The sequence below is a fragment of the Balaenoptera borealis genome (genome assembly GCF_965194805.1).
Source record: "Balaenoptera borealis genome assembly, chromosome: 18".
Taxonomy (NCBI): Eukaryota; Metazoa; Chordata; class Mammalia; order Artiodactyla; family Balaenopteridae; genus Balaenoptera; species Balaenoptera borealis.
Window position 1 is genome coordinate 38,908,064 of NC_138877.1, and position 13,559 is coordinate 38,921,622.

General features: G+C 37.3%; 1 pseudogene across 1 annotated transcript; it reads right to left on the bottom strand.

The window, feature by feature from the left end:
- Positions 1-230: 230 nt before the first annotated feature.
- On the bottom strand, positions 231-7,442 carry LOC309615905 (ornithine decarboxylase pseudogene; annotated as a pseudogene). Its single transcript has one exon. The product of its transcript is annotated as an ornithine decarboxylase pseudogene (transcript).
- Positions 7,443-13,559: the final 6,117 nt, after the last annotated feature.

Consider the following 13,559-nt stretch of genomic DNA (forward strand, 5'->3'; position numbering starts at 1 on the left):
CATATATTAATGCATGTATGTGGAACCTAGAAAAATGGTACAGATGAGCCGGGTTGCAAGGCAGAAGTTGAGACACTGATGTAGAGAACAGACATATGGACACCAAGGGGGAAAAACTGCAGTTGGGTGGGGATGGTGGTGTGCTGAATTGGGCGATTGAGATTGACATGTATACACTGATGTGTATAAAACTGATGATTATTAAGAACCTGTAGTATAAAAAAACAAACAAACAAAACAACTAATACTAAACTTTCATTGGGTTATTTGCATGGAAATATGTTAATATAAATGTTTCAGACATTACATGAAATTTCTAAAAATCTTATATGTTCTGGTACAATGTTATAAGTCATAATTCTAGTTATTACTTTAAAATTTATATCTCAGAAAGAACTAAATTTCCTTGTCAATTGCATTATCATGAACTTTCATCAAATCTTTAACCGTGGTCATTTTTAAGTCTTTTGTCATTTATAGACAGTTCTGGGTGTACTCTGATGGTTTTCCAAATATGTTCCTATAAAAGGGTTTCATCTTCAAGGAATTCATGGAAAAGACTCTGACAAGTACAGGTTTCTGGTAACTGACTGTACTGCTGAACTGAATGAATGAATAAGCATTTTCAGAACTCTAATGAAAAACTGATGAACTCATAAAAGTGCTAACAAAAGATCAAGATGAAAAAAAAATTAATTACATGGGACTGAGTGAACTGATGAGGATGATTATAATTTTTGTGACTTTCTATTTGAATTAAAAAAAACAAAAGACTTGGACAGGAATGACATGAACATATATGTATATGTATAGCTGATTCACTTTGTTATAAAGCAGAAACTAGCACACCATTGTAAAGCAATTATACTCCAATAAAGATGTTAAAAAAAAAAAACAACTGATATAGTCAAAAGAAATCAAGAGAATGATCAAAATAAACTACTAGAAAGTGAACACCAGATAAATGAAAGAATAAGTAAGTAGAATAATATTTGTAAGTAATAAATATACATATTTTTGGAATTTGAGAAGTTATGCTATCCCTTGAAAACACACAGACACTCATTAACTCACATAAGGGCCAGATGCTATAAAACAACACACCATCAGAGAAAAACAAAGTATTATTTGTAAGATAAAGCTTTCATTACTAATATGGAAATAGGACAAAGTAGTAAGACTAAAAAGTTAAACTGAGTCAATAGTCACCATAGAGAGGGAAGGAGAGAGAGAGGAAAAGGAAGAGAAAGAAAAGTGGGGGGAAGGAAGGAAGAAAGGAAGGAAAGAAGGAAGGGGAAAAAAGAAGAAAGAGAAAGAAGGAAAGAAAGGGAAAGAGAAAGGAAGATGGTACAATGACTCTGGAAAATTGTCAGTTTCTTAAAAAGTTAACTTATATCTACTTCACCTATCTACTAAAGAGAAAAGAAATCATATGGCTGTACAAGAACATGTGCATGAATATCCAGAGAAGCTTTATTTGTAATCATTAAAATTGGAAATGACCCAAATGGTCATTGACAGCTATATGTATAAACAGTTTGTGAAATATCTATGCAGTGGGATGATATTTAGCAAAAAAATGAATGACTACTGATAAACAGAACAACATGAATGTAAGTAAAAATAATTATTCTGAGGAAAATCCAGACCATAAAAAAACACATACAATGTAATTCCAATTATATGAAAATATAGAAAAGGCAAACTAAAAATTGTGACAGAATGTAGAACTTTTGTGGATGGTTAATATATTCATAATATTGATTGTGGTCATGTTTCATTGACATACATACACAAATATAGACATTCATAGCAAATTATACAACTAAAGTTCATTTTACTATGTCAATTGCACTTCAATAAAATATTAAAAATTTAATGTCATATAGGTTTATTTTACCAGCAGTTTTAGGAGAAAATGACAAAAAATAGGAAAGGCAATTTTGATTGATAAAAGTAAATGACATCAAGGTGGCAGAATAGGAGGACATGGAATTCACCTCTCCCCATAAGTACATCAAGAATATATCTACAAATGAAACAATTTTCTCTCATAAGCCTGGTGAACAGTAGCAGAGGACTTTGGACACCAAAAATGACAAGAAAAATCCCAACACAACTGGGTAGTGAAAAAGAAAGAAAAAAGGAAAAGAAGAAACGGGAGAGACCTGCACCCCTGGGGGGAAGCTGAAGGAGAGGAGAGTGTCCCGCAACTAGGGAAGCACTCTCACCAGCAGGGAGATGAGCTGGGACAGAAGAGTGCAGCAACCGGTCTGTGGCAGGCAGGACAGAGTAAGACCTATATGGATGGTCCATGCCACAGCCTTGTGCACCCCAGCCTGAGACGTGTGTCTGCTGGTGTGGATGAAGGTTGGTTGCTGGATCGTGTGTGCTCCAGGGCAGCCTTGGGAGCAGATGCTGGTGGAGGCCCACATGTAGAGGTGGGGATGAAACCACAGCAGAGCCCCAGGGGCTGTGCAACTAAGGAAGAAAAGTTAAAATCTCTCCTCACAGCTGTGGGAACCTCGGATTTACACCACCACTGCTGGCTTTGTAAACTCAGCGCCTGCAGGACATCCAAACTGAAGAGTGCTCCCTCAGCTGAGACAGGTCTGGCTTTAGCACCTGTGCACTTTGTGAGCACATACACATGGGGATTGGATGAGACCAGAATCTGAGCTCCTCCCAAACCTCCCACAGTGGGTCCAGGTACATGATTGCTGAAGTCCTTGGACCTGACTTTGGTGGATCTGTGCTGGTGGCCTGGTGAAAACAATGCTTGAGAGACACCAGGGCCAATTGCCGGCATACCCACAGTTAAGGTGGAACTGAGAGAAGTTCCAACAACAGTGCAATTTGTTTTCTTGTTTTTTTTTGGCCATGCCAAGTGGCATATGGGATCTTAGTTCCCTCACCAGGGAATGAGCCCATGTCCTCTGCCTTGGAAGTGTGAAGTTTTAACCACTGGACCACTAAGGAAATCCCAACAGTGTAATTTGTGAGCCAGCATGATGGGTGAAAAGTGACACAACAGAGAACACTTACAGGTGAACATCTCCAGAGGAGGAAAGCTCAGTGGCTTCTTTCCCAGGGGAAGTGCTCCAATCCTGCCTACTTCACACTGCAGATCAGAAACACAATTCAGAAACAGATCTGGGGGTCTTTACTCCAAAAACTAGGGAGCAGACCCCACCCCTGACAGGACAGTAACAACCACAGAACAAAGGGAAGACCTCACTCAAAATTCATTGCAGGCTCAGGTAACCACAACATCAGTCACACCTCCTATCAAGGGGATAAAGACCAGCATACACTGAAGAAAGAGGTGGCAGACATCCATACTAAAAGCAGCCCTTTCACCAAAAAAATATTAAACTCACATGGGCTACACAGGGACCTTCCCACATAAATATAGCCCTTGAAGACAGCCTGAGTGTCAGGCATTGGGAGGAAGAACCCTCAGAGCATTTGGCTTTGAAGGACAGCAGTACCTGAGTGCAGGAGCTCCACAGGGCTGGGGAAACATAGACACCACTCTTGGAGAGTGTACAGAAGACCTCAATTGCACTGCAACACAGCACAAAGAAATACCTCTACAGGAAGCAGGACTAGATCTAACTAGGTGCCTTGGAGAGGTGGGGGTTGGCTGTAGCTCAGTGTGGGGCAAGGACACTGATATTGGAGGCCCCAGAAAATATTGATCAGAGTGAGATCTCCTGGATGTCCACATTTTGGCACCCAGACCCAGCCCCACCCAGCAGCCTACAGGCTCCATAGCTGGAATGCCTCAGACCAAACAATCAGCAAGAAAGGAACACAGCCCAACCCATCAGAAAAGAGGCTGTCTAAAATTGTCCTGAGCTCACAGCTACCTCAAAACACACTACTTGACATGGCTCTGCCCACCAGAGGGACAAGACACAGCTGCACTTACCAGAGGGCAGGAACCAGGCCCTCCCACCAGGAAGCCAGTACAAGACCCCAGACAAAAACTCAGCCACCAGGGAGCAGACACCAGAAGTAAGAGATACTATGATCCTGCAGCCTGAAGAAAGGAGACCACAAACACAGAAAGTTAGACAAAATGAGACAGCAGACAAATATAATGTAAACCAAGAAACAAAATAAAAACCTACAAGAACAACTAAATGAAGAGGAGATAGGCAATCTACCTGAAAAATACTTCAGAGTAATAATAGTAAAGATGATCCAAAATCTCAGAAAAAGAATGGAGGCCCAGATGAAGACAATACAAGAAATGTTTACTAAGGAGCTAGAAGAGTTTAAGAAGAAACAAACAGAGGTGAACAATTCAATAACTAAAATGAAAAATACACTAGAAGGAATCAATAGCAGAATAACTGAGGCAGAAGAATTAATAAGTGAGCTGAAAGACAGAATAGTGGAAATCACTGCCACAGTACAGAATAAAGAAAAAAGAATGAAAAGAAATGAGGACAGTCTCAGACATCTGGGACAACATTAAACACACCAACATTTGTATATAGGAGTCCCAGAAGGAAAAGAGAAAGAAAGAGGGCCTAAGAAAATATTTGAAGATATTGTAACCAAAAACTTACCTAACATGAAAAGAAAACCCTCACTCAAGTCCAGGAAGCACAGAGAGTCCCATAAAGGATGAACCAAAGGTGGAACATGCTGAGACACATATTAAGCAAACTGACAAAAATTAAAGACAAAGGTAAAAATATTAACAGCAACAGGGAAAAGCAACAAATAACATCCAAGGGAATCCCCATAAGATTATCAGCTGATTTTTCTGCAGAAATCCTGAGGGACAGAAGGGAGTGACACAATATATGTAAAGAGATGAAAGGGAAAAACCTACAACCAAGAATACTTTACCAGGCAAGGCTCTTGCTCAGATTCGACAGAGAAATCAAAAGCTTTACAGACAAGAAAAAGCTAAAAGAATTCAGCACCACCAAACCAGCTTTACAACAAATGTTAAAGGAACTTCTCTAGGTGGGGAAGAGGCAAGCAACTTAAAACAACCTTTACATATGTAGACTGCTATATCAAAACCTCATGGGAACAGCAAATCAAAAAACTACAATAGAAACACACACACACACACACAAAAGTAACCCAAACACAACAAGAATGATAGTTATCAAATCACAAAGAAGATAACAAAAGAGGAAGGGAAGAAAAAAATACCTGCAAAAACAAATCCAAGACAATTAAGAAGCTGTCAGTAGGAACATACATATTGATAATTACCTTAAATGTAAATGGATTAAATGCTTTAACCAAAATACATAGACTGGATGAATGGATACAAAAACAAGACTCATATAAATGTTGTCTACAAGAGACCTACTTCAGATCTAGGGACACATACAGACCGAAAGTGAGAGGATGAAAAAAGGTGTTCCATGCAAATTCAAACCAAAGGAAAGCTGGAGTAGCAATACCCATATCAAACAAAATAGACTTTATTTTTTTTTTTTTAATTATTTTAAGATTATTTATTTATTTATTTTAAAACAGGTCACAACACTAAGCTTCAGGGCCATTCTGCTAATGCTCAAGATACAAATGCTTGCTAAGCAGTTGAAGGGCATGCTTTAGTAGCATGTTTGAAAAGTGAATAAAAATCTATATAAAACAAATATTCAAATAGTTTCCATAGGAACACAGTTAAGTGTGACCCCATCACCTAGTCTTCCACATTGTTGCATCTGTGTCAACACTACTCACATAGACATCTCAAAATTAGCAGTAATTAAGTTAAATGGTCCCCCCAAAACCCTTAAACCAAGCTAAACTTACAGTTAACAGCTACAAGAATGGTATCTACACATTAATACAAGCTGAAGCACAGGCTGCTGAGTGCCATTTCATTCCACTCTCCAAAGCACAGGACACAGGCAGAGTGCCAACATCCAGCTCCTCTACTCTGGGTGGGAAGTCATGGTTCTGGATTTTCTGCATCAGTTGCCATGTTGGCCCTGACATCACATAGTAGATGGTCGGTCTCTGGAATCTATTGAAAGTAGAAGCAGCAGTGACAGTGTAAACACCCATGTTTTCAAACAGCATCCAATCGCCCACATTCATCTCAAGTAAGTTACAGTGCTCAACAATGCGATTCAGGCCATCACAGCTCGGTCCCCAGATGCTGAATGAATAATACTTCTCATCTGGTTTGGATCTCTTCTGCAGAAGAGGCTTCACATGTTCATGGTCGTAGAGGATGCAGTTGAATGATCCCTATACTCCATCATTCCCATAATACATAAATGTCTGTTCACTTGACTCATCTTCATCATCAGAGCCTGTCTGTTTCTTTAAGATGAGTTTTTTGGCAATGATATTAACTGCTAGAGTGAAAACTGAGGCAACACAGTATCTTCCTGGCTCAGCTATGATTCTCACTCCAGAATCTGTTGGAAAATACTTGCACAACACTGGGTTGATTACACTGGTGATCTCTTCAAATTTAAGATTTACATCCTCAGATCCAGGAAAACCACAACCAATATCAAGCAGAAACATGTTGAAACCAACCTCAGCTCCCATGTCAAAGACACAGTGGGCATCAGAGATGGTCTGCACGAAGGTCTCTGGATCAGTACAACCATGTCCCACATGGTAGCTGACAACAGTGACATCAATATCTAGCTCTTTTGCCCATTCCAAAAGAGCCTGCTGGTTTTGAGTGTGGCACCAAATTTGACACTGAGGTGACAGACTGCTTTGGAATCATCAGTGGCAATCTGAAAAACCAACTTGGCCTTTGGATGTGCCCTGGCAACTTTCACCAACTCGACTTCACTATCAAAAGTCATCATCTGGACTCCATTATTGGCAGCATATTTAATCAGAGACACTTATTTACAAGGATTTGCATAGATAATCCTCTCTGGAGGCACCCTGAGACTCTGCACCAACTGGATTTCAGTCTTGCTGGCACAGTCAAATCCCTTCCAAATGGCAGGTATGGTCTTCACTATGGTTCTGCTATAATTGCATTTGACTGCATAAAAGGGGGTGACTCAAGGAAGAGCTTTAAACCATCTCAGATGTTTCTTTACAATGTCTCCCAGGTCTGCAACATAGAAGACATCCTTATCATCAGAAGAAGAAACTTCATTAATTTTTTGGTCCAGAATGTCCTTGGCAGTAAAACCTTCATCCAAGAAATGGCAGTCAAACTTCATTACTAAAGTTATTCATGGTTTCTTGATATCTTTTTGAAACAACAAAATGGGAAACTAAGAGATGGAATTTAAAGAAATTATGCCAGCTTTTCACAAAGGCAATTCTCCAGGAATTCCAAGTCCCACTGAAGATGTGTGTGCCCTCAGTGCAGCAGTGAAAATGTTCTGATAAATGTACAATCTGCTGTCCACCTTAGAGCACACGGGTGCCACAGGTAGACCGCATGGAGGCGAGATGCTGCCACCACTGAGCACTCAGGACCACTGGCCACCCTGCCTCTGTCCCCACCGCCCCCGTCAGCCACCCTCCCAGCTGCCCGCTGCCTTGCTCCCTCCAGCAGAGGATAACCAGCCTGAGGTGGCACCGAGTGCTGACAGAGGGGCAGCAGCAGTGGAGGCTGAGGGAACTGATCAAAAATAGACTTTAAAATAAAGAGTGTTACAAGAGACAAGGAAAGACACTACATAATGATCAAAGGATCAATCCAAGAAGATATAAAAATTACAAATATATATGCACTCAACATAGGAGGACCCAATATATAAGCCAAATGCAAACAGCCATAAAAAGAGAAATAGACAGTAATACAATAATAATGGGGGACTTTAACACCCCACTTACACCAATGGACAGATCATCCAAACAGAAAATGAATAAGGAAACATAGGCTTTAAATAACACATTAGACAAGATGGACTTAACCAATATTTATACCATATTCCATCAGAGAGCACTAGAATACACTTTCTTCTTAAGTGTACATGAAACATTTTCCAAGATAGATCACGTCTTGGGCCACAAATCAAGTCTCAATAAAGTTAAGAAAATTGAAATCATATCAAGCATCTTTTCTGACCACAATGTAAGGAGATGAGAAATAACTGACAGGAAAAAAAACCTGTAAAAATCATAAACACATGGAGAATAAACTAAACAACCAATGGATCACTGAAAAAAATCAAAGAGGAAATAAAAAACTACCTAGAGATAAATGACAATGAAAACGTGATGATCAAAACCTATGGAATGCAGCAAAAGCAGTTCTAAGAAGGAGGTTTATACCAATACAAACGTACCTCAGGAAACAAGAAAAAATATCAAATAAACAACCTAACCTTACACCTAAAGCAACTAGAGAAAGAAGAACAAACAAAACCTAAAGATAGTAGAAAGAAAGAAATCATAAAGATCTGAACAGAAATAAATGAAAGAGATGATGAAATCAATAGCAAAGATCAATGAAAGTAAACCTGGTTCTTTGAAAAGATAAACAAAATTGATAGACTTTTAACCAAACTCATCAAAAAAATAAATAAATAAATAAAAGAAGAGGGCTTAAATCAATAAAATTGGAAATGAAAAAGGAGAAGTTACAATGGACACCACGGAAATATAAAGGATCATAAGAGACTACTACAAACAACTATATGCCAATGAAATGGACAATCTAGAAGCAATGGACAAATTCTTAGAAAGGTACAACCTTCCATGACCGAACGAGGAAGAAATAGAAAATATGAACAGACCAATCAAAAGTACTGAAATTAAAAGTGTGATTTAAAAAATTCAAACAAACAAAAATCCAGGACCAGATGACTTCCAGGTAAATTATCTCAAACATTTAGAGAACAGTTAACACCTATCCTTCTGAAACTCTTCCAAAAACGTTGCAGAAGAAAGAACACTCCCAAGCTCGTTCTATGAGGCCACCATCACCCTGATACCAAAACCAAAGATACCATAAAAAAAAGAAAATTATAGGCTGATATAACTGATGAACACAGACATAAAATTCCTCAAGAAAACACTAGGAACCCGAATCCACCAACACATGAAAAGGATCATACACCATAATCTAGTGGGATTTATCACAGGGATGCAAGGATTCTTCAATATACGCAAATCAATCAATGTGATACACCACATTAACAAACTGAAGAATAAAAACCATATGATCATCTCGCTCCAACCAAAAGACATGGACTGAATGAATGGATACAAAAACAAGACCCTTATATTTGCTGTCTACCCCTATATTTGCTGTCTTCAGACTTAGGGACACATACAGACTGAAAGTAAGGGTGTGGTAAAAAGGATTCCATTCAAATGGAAATCAAAAGAAAGCTGGAGTAGCAGTACTCATATCCAACAAAATAGACTTTTAAATAAAAGCTTTTATAAGAGACAAAGAAAGACACTACATAATGATCAAGGGATCAATCCAAGAAGAAGACAAAAATTGTAAATATTTATGCACCTAAAATAGGAGCACCTCAATATATAAGGCAAATACTAACTGCTATAAAAGGAGAAATTGACAGTAACACAATAATAGTGGGGGACTTTAACACCCCACTTTCACCAATGGACAGATCATCCAGACAGAAACTCAATAGGAAATGACACATTAAACCAGAGGGACTTAACTGATATTTATAGAGCATTCCATCCCAAAGCAGCAGAATACACATACTTTTCATGTGGTACATGTGCAGGACCACAAAGTGAGCCTTGGTGAATTTAAGAAAATTGAAATCAATATCAAGTATATTTTCCAACAACAACTGCTATATTTAAAATAGAAAACCAACAAGAACCTACTGTGCAGCACAGGGAACTCTGCTCAATATTTTGTAATAACCTAAATGGGAAAAGAATTTGAAAAATAATAGATACATGTATATGTATAACTGAATCACATTGCTGTACACCTGAAACTAACACATTGTTATCTGACTATATTCCAATATAAAATAAATTTTTTAAAAAATATGATCATCTCAATAAATGCAGAAAAAGGTTTGGACAAAATTCAACACCAATTTATGATAAAAACTCTCCAGGTAGTGGGCATAGAGGGAACCTACCTGGACATAATAAGGGACATATACGACAACCCCACAGCAAACATCATTCTCAATGGTGAAAAGCTGAAAGCATTCCCCCTAAGATCAGGAACAAGCCAAGGAAGTCCACTCTCACCACATTTTTTTCAACATATTTTGGGAGTCTTAGACATGACAATCAGAGAAGAAAAAAATAAAATCAAAATTGGAAAAGAAAAAGTAACACTTTCACTGTTTGCATATGACATGATACTATTCTTAGAAAATCCTAAAGACGCTACCAGAATACTACTAGTGCTCATGAATGAATTTGGTAAAGCTGCAGGATACAAAATCAATACACAAAAGTCTCTTGCATTCCTAAACACTAACAACAAAAATCAGAAAGAGAAATTAAGGAACAATCCCATTTATCATCACATTAAAAGGAATAAAATATCTAGGAATAAAACTACCTAAGGAGGCAAAAGACCTGTACTCAGAAAATGATAAGATACTGTTCAAAGAAATGAAAGATGACACAGACAGATGGAGAGATATGCCATGTTCTTGAATTGCAAGAATCAATATTACCAAAATGACTATACTACCCAAAGCAATCTACAGTTTCAATGCAATCCCTATCAAATTACCAATGGCATTTTTTACAGAACTAGAACAAAAAATCTTAAAATTTGTATGGAGACACAAAAGACCCTGAATAGCCAAAGCAATCTTGAGAAAGAAAACTGGAGCTTTAGGAATCAGGCTCCCTGACTTCAGACTATACTGCAAAGCTACAGTAATCTAAACAGTATTGTACTGGCTCAAACCAGAAATATAGATCAATGAAACAGGATAGAAAGTCCAGAGATAAACCCACACACCTATGGTCAACTAATCTATGACAAAGGGGGTAAGGACATACAATGGAGAAAAGACAGTCTCTTGAATAAGTGGTGCTGGGAAAACTGGACGACTACATGTAAAATAATGAAATTAGAACATTCTCTAACACCATACAGAAAAATAAACTGAAAATGGATTAAAGACCTAAATGTAAGGCTGGATACTGTAAAACTCTTAGAGGAAAACACAGGCAGAACATTCTCTGACATTTATCAAAGGAAGATCTTTTTTGATCCACCTGCTAGAGTAATAAAATAAAAACAAAAATAAACAAATCGGACCTAATTAAACTTAAAAGCTTTTGCACAGTAAAGGAAATCATAAACAAAACAAAAAGACAATCCACAGAATGGGAGAAAATATTTGCAAATGAAGTGGCTGACAAGGGACTCACTTCCAAAATATACAAACAGCACATGCAGCTCAATTCAAAAAAAAAATCCAATCAGAAAATGGACAGAAGATCTAAATAGACATTTCTCCAAAGAAGATATACAGATGGCCAAAAAGCACATGGAAAGCTCCTACATCACTAATTATTAGAGAAATGCAAATCAAACTACAATGAGGTTTCACGTCAGACCAGTAAGACTGGCCATCATCAAAAAATCTACAAGTAGTAAATGCTGGAGAGAATGTAGAGAGAAAGGAATACTTTTACACTGTTGGTTGGAATGTAAATTGATACAGTCACTATGGAGAATGGTATGGAGGTTCCTTATAAAACTAAAAATAGAACTACTATATGATCCAGAAATCCCACTCTTGGGCATTTTCCCTGAGAAACTATACATCAAAAAGATAAATGCATCCCAATATTCATTGCAGCACTATTTACAATAGCCAGTACCTGGAAGCAACCTAAATGTCCATCAATAGAAGAATGAATAAAGGAGATGTGGTACATATATACAATGGAATATTACTCAGCCATACGAAAGAACAAAATAATGCCATTTACAGCAACATGGGTGGACCTAGAGATTGTCATACTGAGTGACGTAAGTCAGACAGAGAAGAATAAATATTATATGATATTGCTTATATGTGGAATCTAAAAAAATGGTACAAATGAACTTATTTACAAAACAGAAATAGAGTCACAAATGTAGAAAACAATCTTATGGTTACCGGGGGAAAGGTGGGGAGGGATAAATTGGGAGTTTGGCATTGACATATACACACTACTATATTTAAAATAGCTAACTAATAAAAACCTAATGTATAGCACAGGGAACTCTACTCAATAGTTTGTAATGACGTATATGGGAAAATAATCTAAAAAAGAGTGGATATATGTATATGTATAACTGATTCACTTTGCTGCACAGGAGAAACTAACACAACATTGTAAATCAACTATACTCCAATAAGAATTTTTCTTTTAAAGCAAATGACATTCTAGCTTTGCAATTTAGCATAAGTGTTCAAATAGAAAAAACCGATTGAATGTCAAGCTGTTTACATTTGAAAGGCCCACAGAAAATTATACTCTCATGGAAATTTCAAAATTATAAGAATAAAATTATAATCTTGAAAGATTTGAGGAAGAATGTATATAACAATCTGAAAATGAACATTAGATTATCTACAGTTTTCTATAACAAAATATAGAAAAGCCCCAACATTCTAACAGAAAATGATTAGAACTTTTAATTTAACACTGAAATAGTAATCAATTGTGAAGGCAAATAAATAATATGAAGAAAACCAAGAAAATTAAGAACATATGATACATATATAAATAAAATACTCATATACAACTTAAGTGAAATGAAGTAAATTCCCAGGATTTAGTTATAATGCAATCCTAGAAAGCAACTGGAGCAGAGTGGAACAGGAGGGTACAGGCCTCCAGAAATTATAGTATAGTATGTTAGAAGGATAATATTGATAAAATAAAGACATCTGTTCATTGTGTAAGCAAAAACAAAAAAGAATATTAATAATATCAAGCAAAGAATATTTTTTTAAACATCTTTATTGAAGTATAATTGCTTCACAATGGTGTGTTAGTTTCTGCTTTATAACAAAGTGAATCAGCTACACATATACACACGTTCCCATATCTCCTCCCTCCCGCGTCTCCCTCCCTCTCACCCTCCCCATCCCACCCCCCCAGGCGGTCACAAAGCACCGAGCTGATCTCCCTGTTCTATGTGGCTACTTCCCACTAGCTATCTATTTTACATTTGGTAGTGTATATATGTCCATGACACTCTCTCACCCTGTCACATCTCACCCCTCCCCCTCCCCATATCCTCAAGTCCATTCTTTAGTAGGTCTGTGTCTTTATTCCCATCTTGCCACTAGGTTCTTCATGACCTTTTTTTTTTTTTTTCCTTAGATTCCATATATATGTGTTAGCATACTGTATTTGTTTTTCTCTTTCTGACTTACTTCACTCTGTATGACAGACTCTAACTCCATCCACCTCATTACAAATACCTCCATTTCATTTCTTTTTATGGCTGAGTAATATTCCATTGTATATATGTGTCACATCTTCTTTATCCATTCATCCGATGATGGACACTTTGGTTGCTTCCATGTCCTGGCTATTGTAAATAGAGCAAGCAAAGAATATTTTAATGAAACAAAATGAGACATAATTTTCATAATAGATGAAATAAAGAA